Source organism: Solanum lycopersicum, chromosome 2 (assembly GCF_036512215.1).
Source record: "Solanum lycopersicum chromosome 2, SLM_r2.1".
Lineage (NCBI taxonomy): Eukaryota > Viridiplantae > Streptophyta > Magnoliopsida > Solanales > Solanaceae > Solanum > Solanum lycopersicum.
Genome location: NC_090801.1, coordinates 33,660,449 through 33,673,129, shown reverse-complemented (window position 1 = coordinate 33,673,129; position 12,681 = coordinate 33,660,449).

Here is a 12,681-nt window from a genome sequence, read left to right as displayed (position 1 = left end):
TCATTGGGGGGTAATAGAATTTGGTCCACCACCTAAATATATTGGGGGGCATATGTGACAGAATTCCTAGATGTAGATGTTGATAGGATATCTTATTTTGAGTTGAGGGACTACATAAAGGAACTAGGATATACAATAGATTGTGATTTTTTCATCAAGTGGGATGGGTTATTGGTCCTTGTTGATAATGATAAGGTTATATTTGACCTTTTCGATATGATAAATGATGGGAATACAGTGGAAGTGTATGTTTTTCATGGGGTTAGTGAAGCTAATCAGGACCCACTTGAATTGGAGTTTGTCCCCAATGTGACTGAAAGTGGGGTAGGTGAGGAATCTTATAATAAGACTTCTAACCCTAATAATCAGCATCCTACTTCTACTTTTCCTTCCATCCCTACAACTGGTCCTTCTGAAACTTCCAGCACTCTATTTGAAGCTCAGTCTTCTACTGTGCCTCCACCATCTCCTTCTATTGTGTCTCCTTCTTCTACTGTGCCTCCACCATATCCTTCTACTGTGCCTCTGATATTATCAAACTTACTTCTCAAATAAGAAGTAAAGCGGTCGTATCAAGTAAAGAACCCAAATAATGAGGTTAGGATCGTTCCCACGAGAAAAATAGTTTAGACTTAACTTTAATCTATTATTACTATTATTTAGTCAATTATTTCCTTAGAAAACAAAGACAATAAAAAATGGGGTTTTTATTTCTAAATGAATGAAAATAACTAGCTAAATCAAAAGAAGACAACTAACAGATTCAAATGTTGGAGTTTGATCAATTAATAAAAGTAACAAGGGTTTACGTGTTCCCCACAAGTTTCTAATTTGATAATTTTAACTATAACAATTCTTTCTAAGTATCTTGCATGCAATGTGCTAAGTTATGTATTTCTAAATCCTTGGTCCGGTATCTAGAAAATTTCACTCCGCACCTTGGTCCGGCTACGTGTATTGCTATACTAACCCTTACCTTTACCTCATATTAAGCATTGTATTCGATATTTGACTAAGTTATTACCTCATACCAATCAATACTAGCCTATTAGATAGTATACACTAAATCTATGTTGATAATTCTTTTCCTATTATCTACCTCCTTGGTCCGGCAAGTAGCATTAAGACGAGTTCTAACGTTGGCCATCCATTAAAAAGACTTCTAAGCGAAAGAATTATCAATACATGCAAGACACTATTCTAGAATTGTTATTTTAGTTAGATTTTACCTCATTATTCGCCCATGGTTCCCACAACCCTAGTTATGGAGTTTAATTACCATAGTCATAATCACAATATTCATATATGTAGTATAAGAATTCATGCACTTTATATGAATTCATGCACTTACATCAATGAGAAAGAATAAAATCCAGATTTTTACTTGATTAATCGATAAAATCACCAACAATCAACTTCAGAGAAAAGTGTAACAATCCAAGTCTAATATCCAAAATAATCTACTAACAAAGAATCTAACATAAAAGTGTTTAACAACCGAGAGTCTAACCATATGAGAGTCTAACTATATGAAAGTCTAACAACTATAAGAGAGTCTAACCCCAAAAACGAGGTTTTTACAACTATTTATAAAAAACAAAAACCTAATAAAAGAAGGACTCTAATTGCTGAAAATCTGTCAAACGCGGCTGGGTCGACGGACCTCGTGATGGGCTGTCATGGTCATGACGGGCCGTCATGGACTCCGTCGTCCCATACTTTGCAAACTCTTTTGCTGCTCTCTTCATTACCCTCGACGGCAGGTATGACGGACCGTTTCAAGCACGACAGTCCGTCGAGGGTCTTCGTTCCATAACACTTAAACTCTTGGAATTTGGATACTGGGACTACTTCTCTGATCATCATGACAAACCAGCAGGACGGACCGTCATGGATATGATGGTCCGTCATGCACTTCGTAACCCCACACTTGGTCAGACTTCCCCATCTTCCTTTAGCAGCTTCACTACGATGCCACATACGGACCGTCACAGGCACGATGGACCGCCACAAGCTCCATAGGTGGTAACTTTTCTACATTTCTTGCTCAAAAACTTTCGTGTTCATCTTTAGATAGATTTTCTGCAAATAAAGGGAAACTTACATAAATATCAATACACAAAGGCTTTTGGACACACACTAAACTTAAGAAAAAAGTATTAAAAATACCGTGAAACCACGATATATCAACACCCTCAACTTAAATTCGTTGTTTGTCCTCAAGCGACGCACTATGACTCACTACAAAATCTTTGTACAATAGTATCCATGTTTTTTCTTTCGCAATATTTGGCTATCAATCCTGATCAGTCTGTTATCACTATTAGGCTTGAATTATGTGGGATCAGACCATGACACAGACTCACCACGCACTGACACCTATCCTCTTCAATTTCTCACTGAGGTGCTAATATTTCCAGTATTGCAACTAGTGTCCTCACTTCAAAACAACATCCTCATTTTTCACACAATTATTTCAGTTTCAGTATAAGGATTACTTTTCAACACTCACTCTCAGAACAAATTCACAACTCATTCATACATATTTCCATAAGCTTGCCCTTATTTTCACTACTTTAAATTCGCTATACAACTTTTAGGATCACGATAGGACTTTCTTAGCATGTAACATAGGCTCAGGGTCAGGTAGCGTATATTTAGGTATACTTTAGTGACTTTTATCCCTCCTTGACATATCGGCTAAACATACCACTTTTTATCATTTTATTTCTCCCAATTTCTCATATGCTTTCACCTTGCTATTTTCCCTTCTTTCTTCATTTGTGTAAGTGTCTCTCTTCTTTTCTTGATTGTATTTATTCTATTTTTTTATTTCACTTTTCTTTCAACTGGTTCTTGAGTCACTTTACTTTTGTTCCTTCTCTCTCTTTGTTCTTTCAACCCCACTTTCCAGAGCATTCCTCATAATAACCACCCTCAACTCATGGCTTTGCCATGAGTCAAAGTACACAATACCCAAAGTTGGGTCAGATCCATGAAAGGGTTGTTTACTACATTAGACACCCTTAACTTAGGCTTTTGGCATAAGTTGAGGTGCACATGTCCAAGAAGGGACCAGGGCCAACACATTATTCCCAGAAAAGATCAGTTGGGGTGACAAAGAAAGATCTATCTTAAGCTCAAATCATTTGGATCAAAGAGGGATTAATTTCATTCAGTTTTTTTATTTAGGCTAAAAATTGGCTATATTGAATAAGGGCCTATGATCCTTTCCTAATTGTTTATTACAGCTTACTTTTAGCAGGACCAACCAGTCAAGTTCTAGCTCAGTACCAATAGTGGACTATTCAAATCTTCCTCACACTCACTTGACATCTCATTTACTCTACTATATTATCAGACACCTAGTTCGAATTTTAGACTTAAGGTCATGCAGTGGTGTATCTCTATGTCATGCTTAAAGCCACACATTTATCAATTACTATGCCTAGTCATGCATCATTTTCATTTCATCAGGATATCATTTTAGCCATCATGCTTCAGAGTTAAACTATGTACACAAGATATAGACATGCCGGTTCAACAATAAAAATAATCAATCTCTTGGAGAAAAAGAACACAAGCAAAAAAACCCCAAAAGAGGATAGTGAATTGGTCTATGTGGAAGTTTCACCAGAAAATGAAAAGATTATCTACTACTCTCAGTGGTTGGTCTAGAAATGAATATGGGGATATTTTTCAAAAGGTTAGGATGTATGAGGAACAAGTGCATGAAGCGGAAGAAAAATACACCCTATACCAAAATGATTCAAATAGAAGCACTCTTCATGAACTCAATGCTCAATATATTAAGTTTCTCAAGCTTGAAGACAACATTTTGAAACAGAAAACTCAGCTTCAATAGTTTAAAGATGGCGACACCAATTCTAAGTATTTTCACTCCATTATAAGGGGGAGGAGAAGGAAACTCTTTATTCACAAAATTGTTAATGAAAATGGAGATTGGGTACAAGGTGAAAACAACATTGGCCAAGAGGCTTGTGAGCATTTCAAGAAAATTTTCACTGGAGAAAATAAGTACATCAATGAGCACAATCTGGAATGCATTCCTAGCATGGTCAATCACAATCAAAACAAACAGCTTACAAATTTACCAAACATGGAGGAGCTTAAAGAGGTAGTATTTTCCATGAATCCTAACTCTGCAGCTGGTCCTGATGGTATGAATGGGTTTTTCTTTCAAAAGTACTGGAACATTATCAAGGAGGATTTGATGGAAGTACTTCATGCTTTTTTCAGTGGACAAATGATTCCTAAGTACTTCTCTCATTCTTGCATTGTATTGCTCCCTAAAGTGAATAATCCAAACAAATTTACGGAGTTTAGGCCAATCAGTCTGAGCAACTTTACTAGTAAAATTATATCCAAACTAGTAAGTAATAGACTGAGCCCTATCCTTCCGTCCTTGATCTCTACCAATCGGTCTGGTTTTGTAAAAGAGAGAAGTATCTCTGAGAATATCATGCTTGCTCAGGAAATTATCCACCACATTAAGAAACCCAACATTGGTAGTAATGTGATTATTAAATTAGACATGGCAAAAGCTTATGACAGGGTATCCTGGTCATATATTTGCCTAGTTCTAAGGAAAATGGGGTTTAATGAGGTGTTTATTGACATGATTTGGAGGATTATGGACAACAATTGGTACTCTGTCATCGTCAATAGAAAAAGATATGGTTTCTTCCAATCTTCTAGAGGTCTCAAACAGAGTGATCCGCTCTCTCCGGCCCTATTTATTTTAGGTGCGGAGGTACTATCAAGATCACTCAACAGTTTACACAATCATTCGGAGTATCAAGTCTTCATCATGGAAAAAAGAGGGCCTCAAGTGAATCATCTAAGTTTTGTGGATGACATAATTCTCTTCACCTCAGGAAGACGCAAAACTTTGAAACTCCTTATGAATATTTTGAAGGAGTATGAGAAAATTTGAGGGCAACTTATCAATGGAGATAAAAGCCACTTCATGCTACACCCTAGTGCTTTCAATAGCACTAGGGATAGGATTAAAAGGCTGACAGGCTTTAAACAAAAACAAGGCCCCATCACTTATCTAGGTTGCCCTTTATTTGTTGGCAGACCTAGGAATGTTTATTTTGCAGATCTTATTAACAAAGTCATTTCCAGAATTACAGGTTGGCAAACTAAGCAACTTAGCTATGGAGGAAAGGCTGTACTTTCTAAGCATGTTCTTCAAGCCTTGCCAATACATCTACTATCAGCAGTAACTCCCCCAAATACTATCATCAGACAGATCCAAATGCTTATTGCAGACTTCTTCTGGGGATGGAAAAACAATAAGAAAAAATACCATTGGTCCTCTTGGAAAAACTTGAGCTACCCTTATGAGAAGGGGGGATAGGGATGAGAAACTTACAAGATGTTTGCAAATCGTTCCAATTCAAACAATGGTGGATATTCAGAAACAAGCAAACCTTATGGGGAGATTTCTTGAAAGCTAAATATTGTCAAAGATCAAATCCGGTGAGTAAAAAATGGGACACTGGTGAGTATTTAACTTGGAAACATATGCTAGCTACTAGACAACAGGTGGAGCAGCATATTCAATGGAGACTTCAAGCCGGGAATTATTCTTTTTGGTGGGACAATTAGCTTGGCATAGGGCCTTTAGCTCACCACACCAGCAGCAGCAACAGGCTCAACAACATTACTGTGGCAGAATTCTGGGAGAATGGAGAATGGAACTGGAACAAATTAGTGGAACATGCTCCAGCCAACCACCTAAACAACATACTAGCCATAAAGATCCCTCACCAACAGCAATTACCAGATCAACCTGTTTGGAATCTCAACAGCTATGGTAATTTCAGTTGTGCGACTACTTGGGAGAAAATCAGGGAGAAAAAGGCTAAGAATAAGTTCAATTCCTTTTTATGGCACAAATCCATTTCTTTTAAATCTTCTTTTCTTTTATGGAGAACTTTAAAAGGGAAGAAGCTTCCTACAAATGATAAGTTAGCTAATTTTGGCATTGAGCTATCACCTTGTTATTGTTGTTTTGGCAGAATAGGCATGGACAGCATCGACCACACCTTTAATTCAGGACCATTTGCAGCTGCAGTGTGGAAATTTTTTGCAGCTACTGCAGGACTACAAGCTGAGCAATCAACATTGCAAGAAAGGGTGAGGCAATGGTGGACAGCAAAGCCACGAAATGCAGGCCATCAACTGCTGCTGCAAGCAACACCAGTCTTCATTTGCTGGAACTTATGGAAGAACAGGTGCGCAAGTAAATACGGAGGCAAAGCCACTAATATCAGCCGTGTCAAATATGTAATCTACAAGGATACATACAAGATGCTGAAAAATGCCTTCCCTCATATTAAATGGCCTGCAAGCTGGACAGCATTAATCCAATCAAGTGAACAGTGTAAACATATCATCAAAGTGTACATGGTAGCATGGAAGAGACCTCCAGATCATTGGATCAAGATCAATACAGATGGAAGCGCCCTCACTAGCACAGGGAGGATTGGGGCTGGAGGTATTCTAAGGGACAAAGAAGGCAAATTGGTGATGGCATTCTCAACATCGCTTGGAGAAGGATCGAACAACAGAGCTGAAACTCAGGCTGCTCTGCTTGGACTGTCTTGGGCGCTGGATCTTGGTTACAAAATTATACAAATTGAGTTGGATTCTCAGTTGGTGGTACATTGGATCACCAAGAAAACAGCCCCTCTATGGACTGTTGCCAATCTAATAGAGGAAATTCAGCAGCTCATTTTGCAAACTCATAATTTCAGATGCTCTCATATCTTTAGAGAGGCAAACAGTGTAGCAGACTCCCTCGCAAAACACAGTCACAACACACCAGCCCCCCAAGTCTACTTCAACACCAATCAATTACCCAAAGAAGCACAAGCACATTACCAAATGGACTTGCAGAACATGCCAACCTTTAGAAGAAAGAAGACTAAGAAGATTTTCAAACCTCCATGAAGTTTGTACCTATTCAATTTGGCTATATTCAAGAAATATAACTACTTTGAATAGGTTATTGACTTGTTAGTTTATATGAACTTCTCTTGTAAAGGGAGAGTCTCCCTAATTTATGCTTACTAGATACTTTGTAACGAGAGGAGTCCTCTCCTTAGGTTATTAGTATTTTGGTTTCATCTTTCAAATGTAAGGGGAGGAGTTGAATTTCAATAGGAAAGTCGACTCCAAACCACCTTAGGATTGGAGGTTAGGTTTTATGCCCCCCTCCTTGTATTTTGTTTTGTTTTGTATTAATGTTAAGGCCTGGGGGTGTCGCTCAGCCCCTACCCCTCCAAGGGTTATTAAACTAAAAGATAAAAAAAATAAAAAAAATTGGGCTACTCAGACTTCACCCTAGCACTCACTTTACATTTACCCCACCCCCAACAAAAAGACATGCAATTGTCCCCAATGCATAAAAAAATTGAAATATGAGAGTGGTAGGTGAAGCAAACCTGGGGCGCAAAGTGCCGACGATCAGCAAGCTGGTGGGTCTGGTTCCCCGGAACCCACTACCTCTGTAGTCTGGACACCCTCAGTAGTGTCCTCATCAGCAACAACACTATTAGCAGTGCCTCTCGCTATCTCCACATCTCTGGAGCTAGATGCCCCAACAGCTGACTCTACAGCCTTGATCCGACGCGCCTCCTCATCAGCAAGCGAGGCTCTCCAAACAACCTCCATATCACAACGCTCCTTCTTTCGTGCTCTAGGCTCATCCTCCTCTCTACCCTTGCGCCTCTTGACAGGCTCTCGAGGGGGAGGTGGTGGAATCTCAGAAGTGGCGAATAAGGCCGTCATCACTGTGTCCTCAGCAGGCTCTGCAGAAGGGGCCTCAAACTCAGCACGCTAGCCTCTAGAATCATATCAATGTCCGCTCGAAGATTGTCGACCACAGCCTGAAGGGTCGACACATCCTCCTGAGGGGCTGGCCGGGCTAGCACCCGCAACTCAAAAGCATCCAAGCGCTAATGAACCTCAGGGATCTTCCGCTTTGTATGCTGGACCATTTTACGCTCCAAGCACTCTTCTGCCTCAGCAATAGACCTCTGATCCAAGTTTGGATGTGATGCAGAAGTGTAGCCATCTGTGCCTTTAGTTTTTGGACCCTAGAAAGCGGGATCAGAGCGAGGAAAGGGGCTGAGCGAGAGGAGCTGGCGCAGTGCTACTACCCGGAATAAACTCGACCGGGGTAGTGTCAATGGTTTCAAAATCAGCCTGCGTAGCCGTGCGAGTCTCTGCTACCGTATCAGCCAGATTTTCACCAAGTGGAGGCAACTCTGGACGGGTCCCTCTGCGTGGATCCAACTCATTGGCCTCATCCCTGATGAGGCCGATATCAATAGTGCCCAGCGGAGTCTTAAGCTGATCAATGTGCCAGATGGGCACACTTGCGGACCTGCATAGGGAAAATATCATGCACGGAAAAGGGTATGTAGTTGTGACCTTGAAATCCCTCTCGTGCATGACTGCCAGTGGAAGCCAAGTGAAGTACACCTCAAACCCGGCTGTCATCGCCGCCATCAGAACTGCACGATCCCATGTGACTATATTATCAACAGTCGTGGGGGAAAGGCAGTGTTAGACAATCAACCATAAGAACTTAGCTGTGAAGGTCAAGTTAGCCTTCTTGATGGCTCCCTTCGGCTCTGTTACCCAGTCGGCACCCTCTCCATCAACAGACAAGTGCAGGGCCATCCACCTCTTGGTGGTCTCTCTCACCGATGGCTCATGCAACAATTGACCATCTTTGACAATTTGCCATTGGTAGTCAAACTCGGAGGTGAGAAGGGTCCGGTTGGCATCAACATCCTCGCCGAAAAGATATCGGCGGATGGCAGGCAGGGGGATATCGACCTGAATGCCACGTACTCGGACATGCTCAAGTGGGGCCTGTTTGGCGGGGGCAGCCCGGGTATCTATCTGTGATCTGAGAGTAGCCACGTAAGAGGCGTAGAACTCTCGAACTAACTTTTTACTATAAAATCCCAAAGAATGTGCTGTCCACTCCAGTCGATGTCTGCTAAAGAGATTGTAGATCTCTGGCATGGTGGGGAGACTAGCCGTAAGGACCTGCCTCTCTAGTGTAAGGGTCCGTGTCATGAATCCTTTATCATTCAGAAACTTGGCGTCTAAATAAACTTGATATTGCTCATCGACACACCACCGGTTGGGCTGGTTGGCAACTGGGGTAAGAGTACGAGTCGGTGAGCCGAGAGTGGAAACAGAACTGTCAGCCTCATCAGACGAGGCAGACTGTGCAGCTGTGGTGGGTGCAGGGACTTTAGCAGAGCAGAAGGCTTCCTTTGACCACGAAACTCCTAAGGATTTAGATGCTCCTTCTTCATGAGTAGCTGGCCAGAAGATGTGCCGGTCAGTGTTCGCTCCTCATCAGACTGGGAGGCAGTGACTACGTCAGACACCACCTTTTTGGGCATAGCTTTGGTAGCACGTGCAACTCGTGATGGAGTGGCAGTGCCTGGGGGCACGTACTCGGGGTCACGCTCATCATCAAAGCCAATGACCAGGCGGGCAGTCGGGGCGATAGACTTTGATCGCCCACGTGCGTAAACTCGATCTTATTTTGGTGCCATAAGAGATAGTACCTGTATTGAATCAATATTAGTACGAGAAGGAGCAAACAAGACGAGACAAAACAAAATAAAATAAATATAAGAGCTAAGCTGTAATTACTTTTCTGCAGTAACAGTGAAACACGACAGACCAAGTGACGGCTCGTCGTGAGTACGATAGACCGTCATGGGGTCCGTCATGTCTTACTTCAACTATGTTGATGTGGAGACCCCTGAAGGAAAGTATCTGACAAGTATGACAGATAAGCAGGATGGAAGGTCGTGACTAGGACGGTGCATCGTCGATGTTCGTTGTGGGAGACCCTTAGGACAAGGGTCTCTGAAAACCATGACGGTTGTGCAGGACGGACCGTCTTGGTGACAACAGTCTGTCGTAGAGGTCCGTCAGAGGACACTTAGAAAAAGTATGGAGACCCCTGGGAAAAGGGTCTCTGACAACCATGACGATTGTGCAGGACGGTCCATCGTGGTGACGACGGTCCCTTGTAGAGGTTTGTTAGAGGACACTTAGAAAAAGTATGGAGACCCTTAGGACAAAGGTCTCTGACAACCATGAAGGTTGTGCAGGATGGACCATCATGGTGACGACGGTCTGTCGTAGAGGTCCGTCAGAGGACACTTAGAGAAAACGTACAGTGGGATGTTGGAACAGACCCTATAATGGTCCGTCGTGGGTATGACGGTCCGTCATCGGGGTCTTGTTCTGTCATTCAGTGACAGAACTGGGGATGCCACAATCATCCCCTATGACTCAAATGGAATTTTTAGTGTTAACCTACATGTGTCTAACCCAAATACCTAGCAAACTAGCAATGCTAAAGCACCTATTTCAATAGTTTTAACAATGCAATTTAAGGATTCTTAACCTAGGTTAGAAAAAATTGAATGAAAGCATGAAGACCCACAAAAAAAGGCTAATACGAATTAAAAGAACAAAAATGCAATGTAAATAGGTAGAGATCAGAAACACATACCTGAGAATTTGAGAAAAATAAGCAAGGAAGGTACTTGGTTAGCAAGAACAGAACCACAACGGCAGACTCCGACTAGTAGAGGGTAGATTTTAGGAATTTGGGGAATGGGGGAAGTGATCAGTTGATAGAGAAGATGGGGAAGGAAGTTGGAAGTTGAAAGTGGAGGGAAATGGGAGAAAGAGGGAAGGAAATGGGTGAAATGAAGGGGTGGGTTTTTTAAAGGTTGCCAATTTTTTAAATTACCCCCAACTGGGTCAGGTATGCTCATTAATGATGCAACGATACCCCGACGATGATCCATCGCATATGCAATGGTCCTTCACGTGTGACCTAGTTTTGAAAATAATTGAAAGACGTACCTGGTACGACGGATTCATGCGATGGTCCATCGCGTGCGTGATGGTCCGTCGATGTGTCCGTTAGTGACTGTTGCAGTGTAATTTTGTCCCGGTGATATGCCTGCAAAATTAAAATCCATTAGTAGAAAAATGCGACCATTATTAGAAAGAAAACTATAAGTATTGGGTTGCCTCCCAACAAGTGCCTGATTTAACATCGTGGCACGACTAAAGGCACTTGATTACTTAGACTTCATCAAGATGGTATGCCTCGATTACTTCATTTGCTGATTCAGCTTGCCCGAAATAGATTTTTATGCGTTGTCCATTCACCTTGAACCGCACACCCTCCTTAGTTCCAACTCAACTGCTCCATGAGTGAATAGTTGGGCAATCAAGTAAGGGTCAGTCCATTTGGACTTGAGCTTGCCCAAAAACCAAAGCAACCTAGAATTGTATAAAAGCACCAAATCCCCAACCATAAACTCTCGTTATTCACTTTTTAGGTGATGGTGGTTCTTCATATTTTCTTTGTAGGATATAGCAGATACTGATTGGAGCTCACCACTCTGCCTCATGGACGTACAAATGTTGAAGGTAACTTCTTCATTGTTCATTCGAAATTTCATCTTCTTTCACTGTTCGATCGGCCATCAGTAGCCGCATCGCAGTGGACTTTGGGTCACCCAAACCCAACTTCTTGTAAATCGAGAGGGGCATGACTCGACTGTACAAGGAATAGTTAACGCACCCGGATCTTCTTTCTTTTGTACGAGAGATCTTGTAGCAATAGCACTACAATGCTGCATTCTATCATCATCCTCGAAAGTGACCGAAATTTTCTTTGTAACCAGATCTTTCATAAACTTGGCATAACCGGGCATTTGTTCTAGAGCTTCTACCAAAGGGACATTGATAGAAAGCTGCTTCAACATTGTTATAAAATGCCGATATTTACCATCCTCGGTCTTTTTCACTAATCTTGGAGGAAAGGCGGGTGGGGGTCTAGGCATGGGAATTACCTTTATAGGCACTTCAACATCTTTTCCAGTGTTATCTTCTACTTCATCACTATCCTCTACCACCTAATCATTATCTTTTATCACCTTTTCCTCCTTAGACGGCATAGGTGGGTCAATGGTCTACTTACCACCACGAGTAGTGATTGCCATACAGTGTGCATCATTTTTCAGATTTTGGACAGTGTTGCTAGGAAGAGTGGCGGTTTCCATGTGTTCACAGTCACAGATAATTAGGCCATTTGCAACTCAATCTGCTTAATCGATATTGCATGTGTATTGACTTTCTGCTCAATACCCGCTAAATCACTCCTTAACTCTTTAATGTGCTCATCATTAGCATCGAATCTCCTCATCATTTCGTGCAACATATCCTCAACTCGCGCCATACTATCTCCACCATCCCTAGGAGTAACTTTACAATTTTGAGGAGGGACATATGGCCCATTCCTATCATTTCTGTTACCATAGTTACCCCTGTTGAAGTTGTTGTCGCGGTTGTGGTTTCCATCTCGGACATAATGACCCTCACGGTTATAGTTACCATAGTTCCGACCTTGGTTTCCTTTACCTTGGTGGCAATTCTCTTGATATGAGCCTTAGGCACTCGGTCGGAAACCCCCCGTCTGTTCATTTACCGCATAAGAATTCTCCCATAATAGCATTCATCATTTGGTGGTGGTGGTTTAGACAAGTAGTTAACTGCATTTATCTTTTTTCCACCCCCACTGAT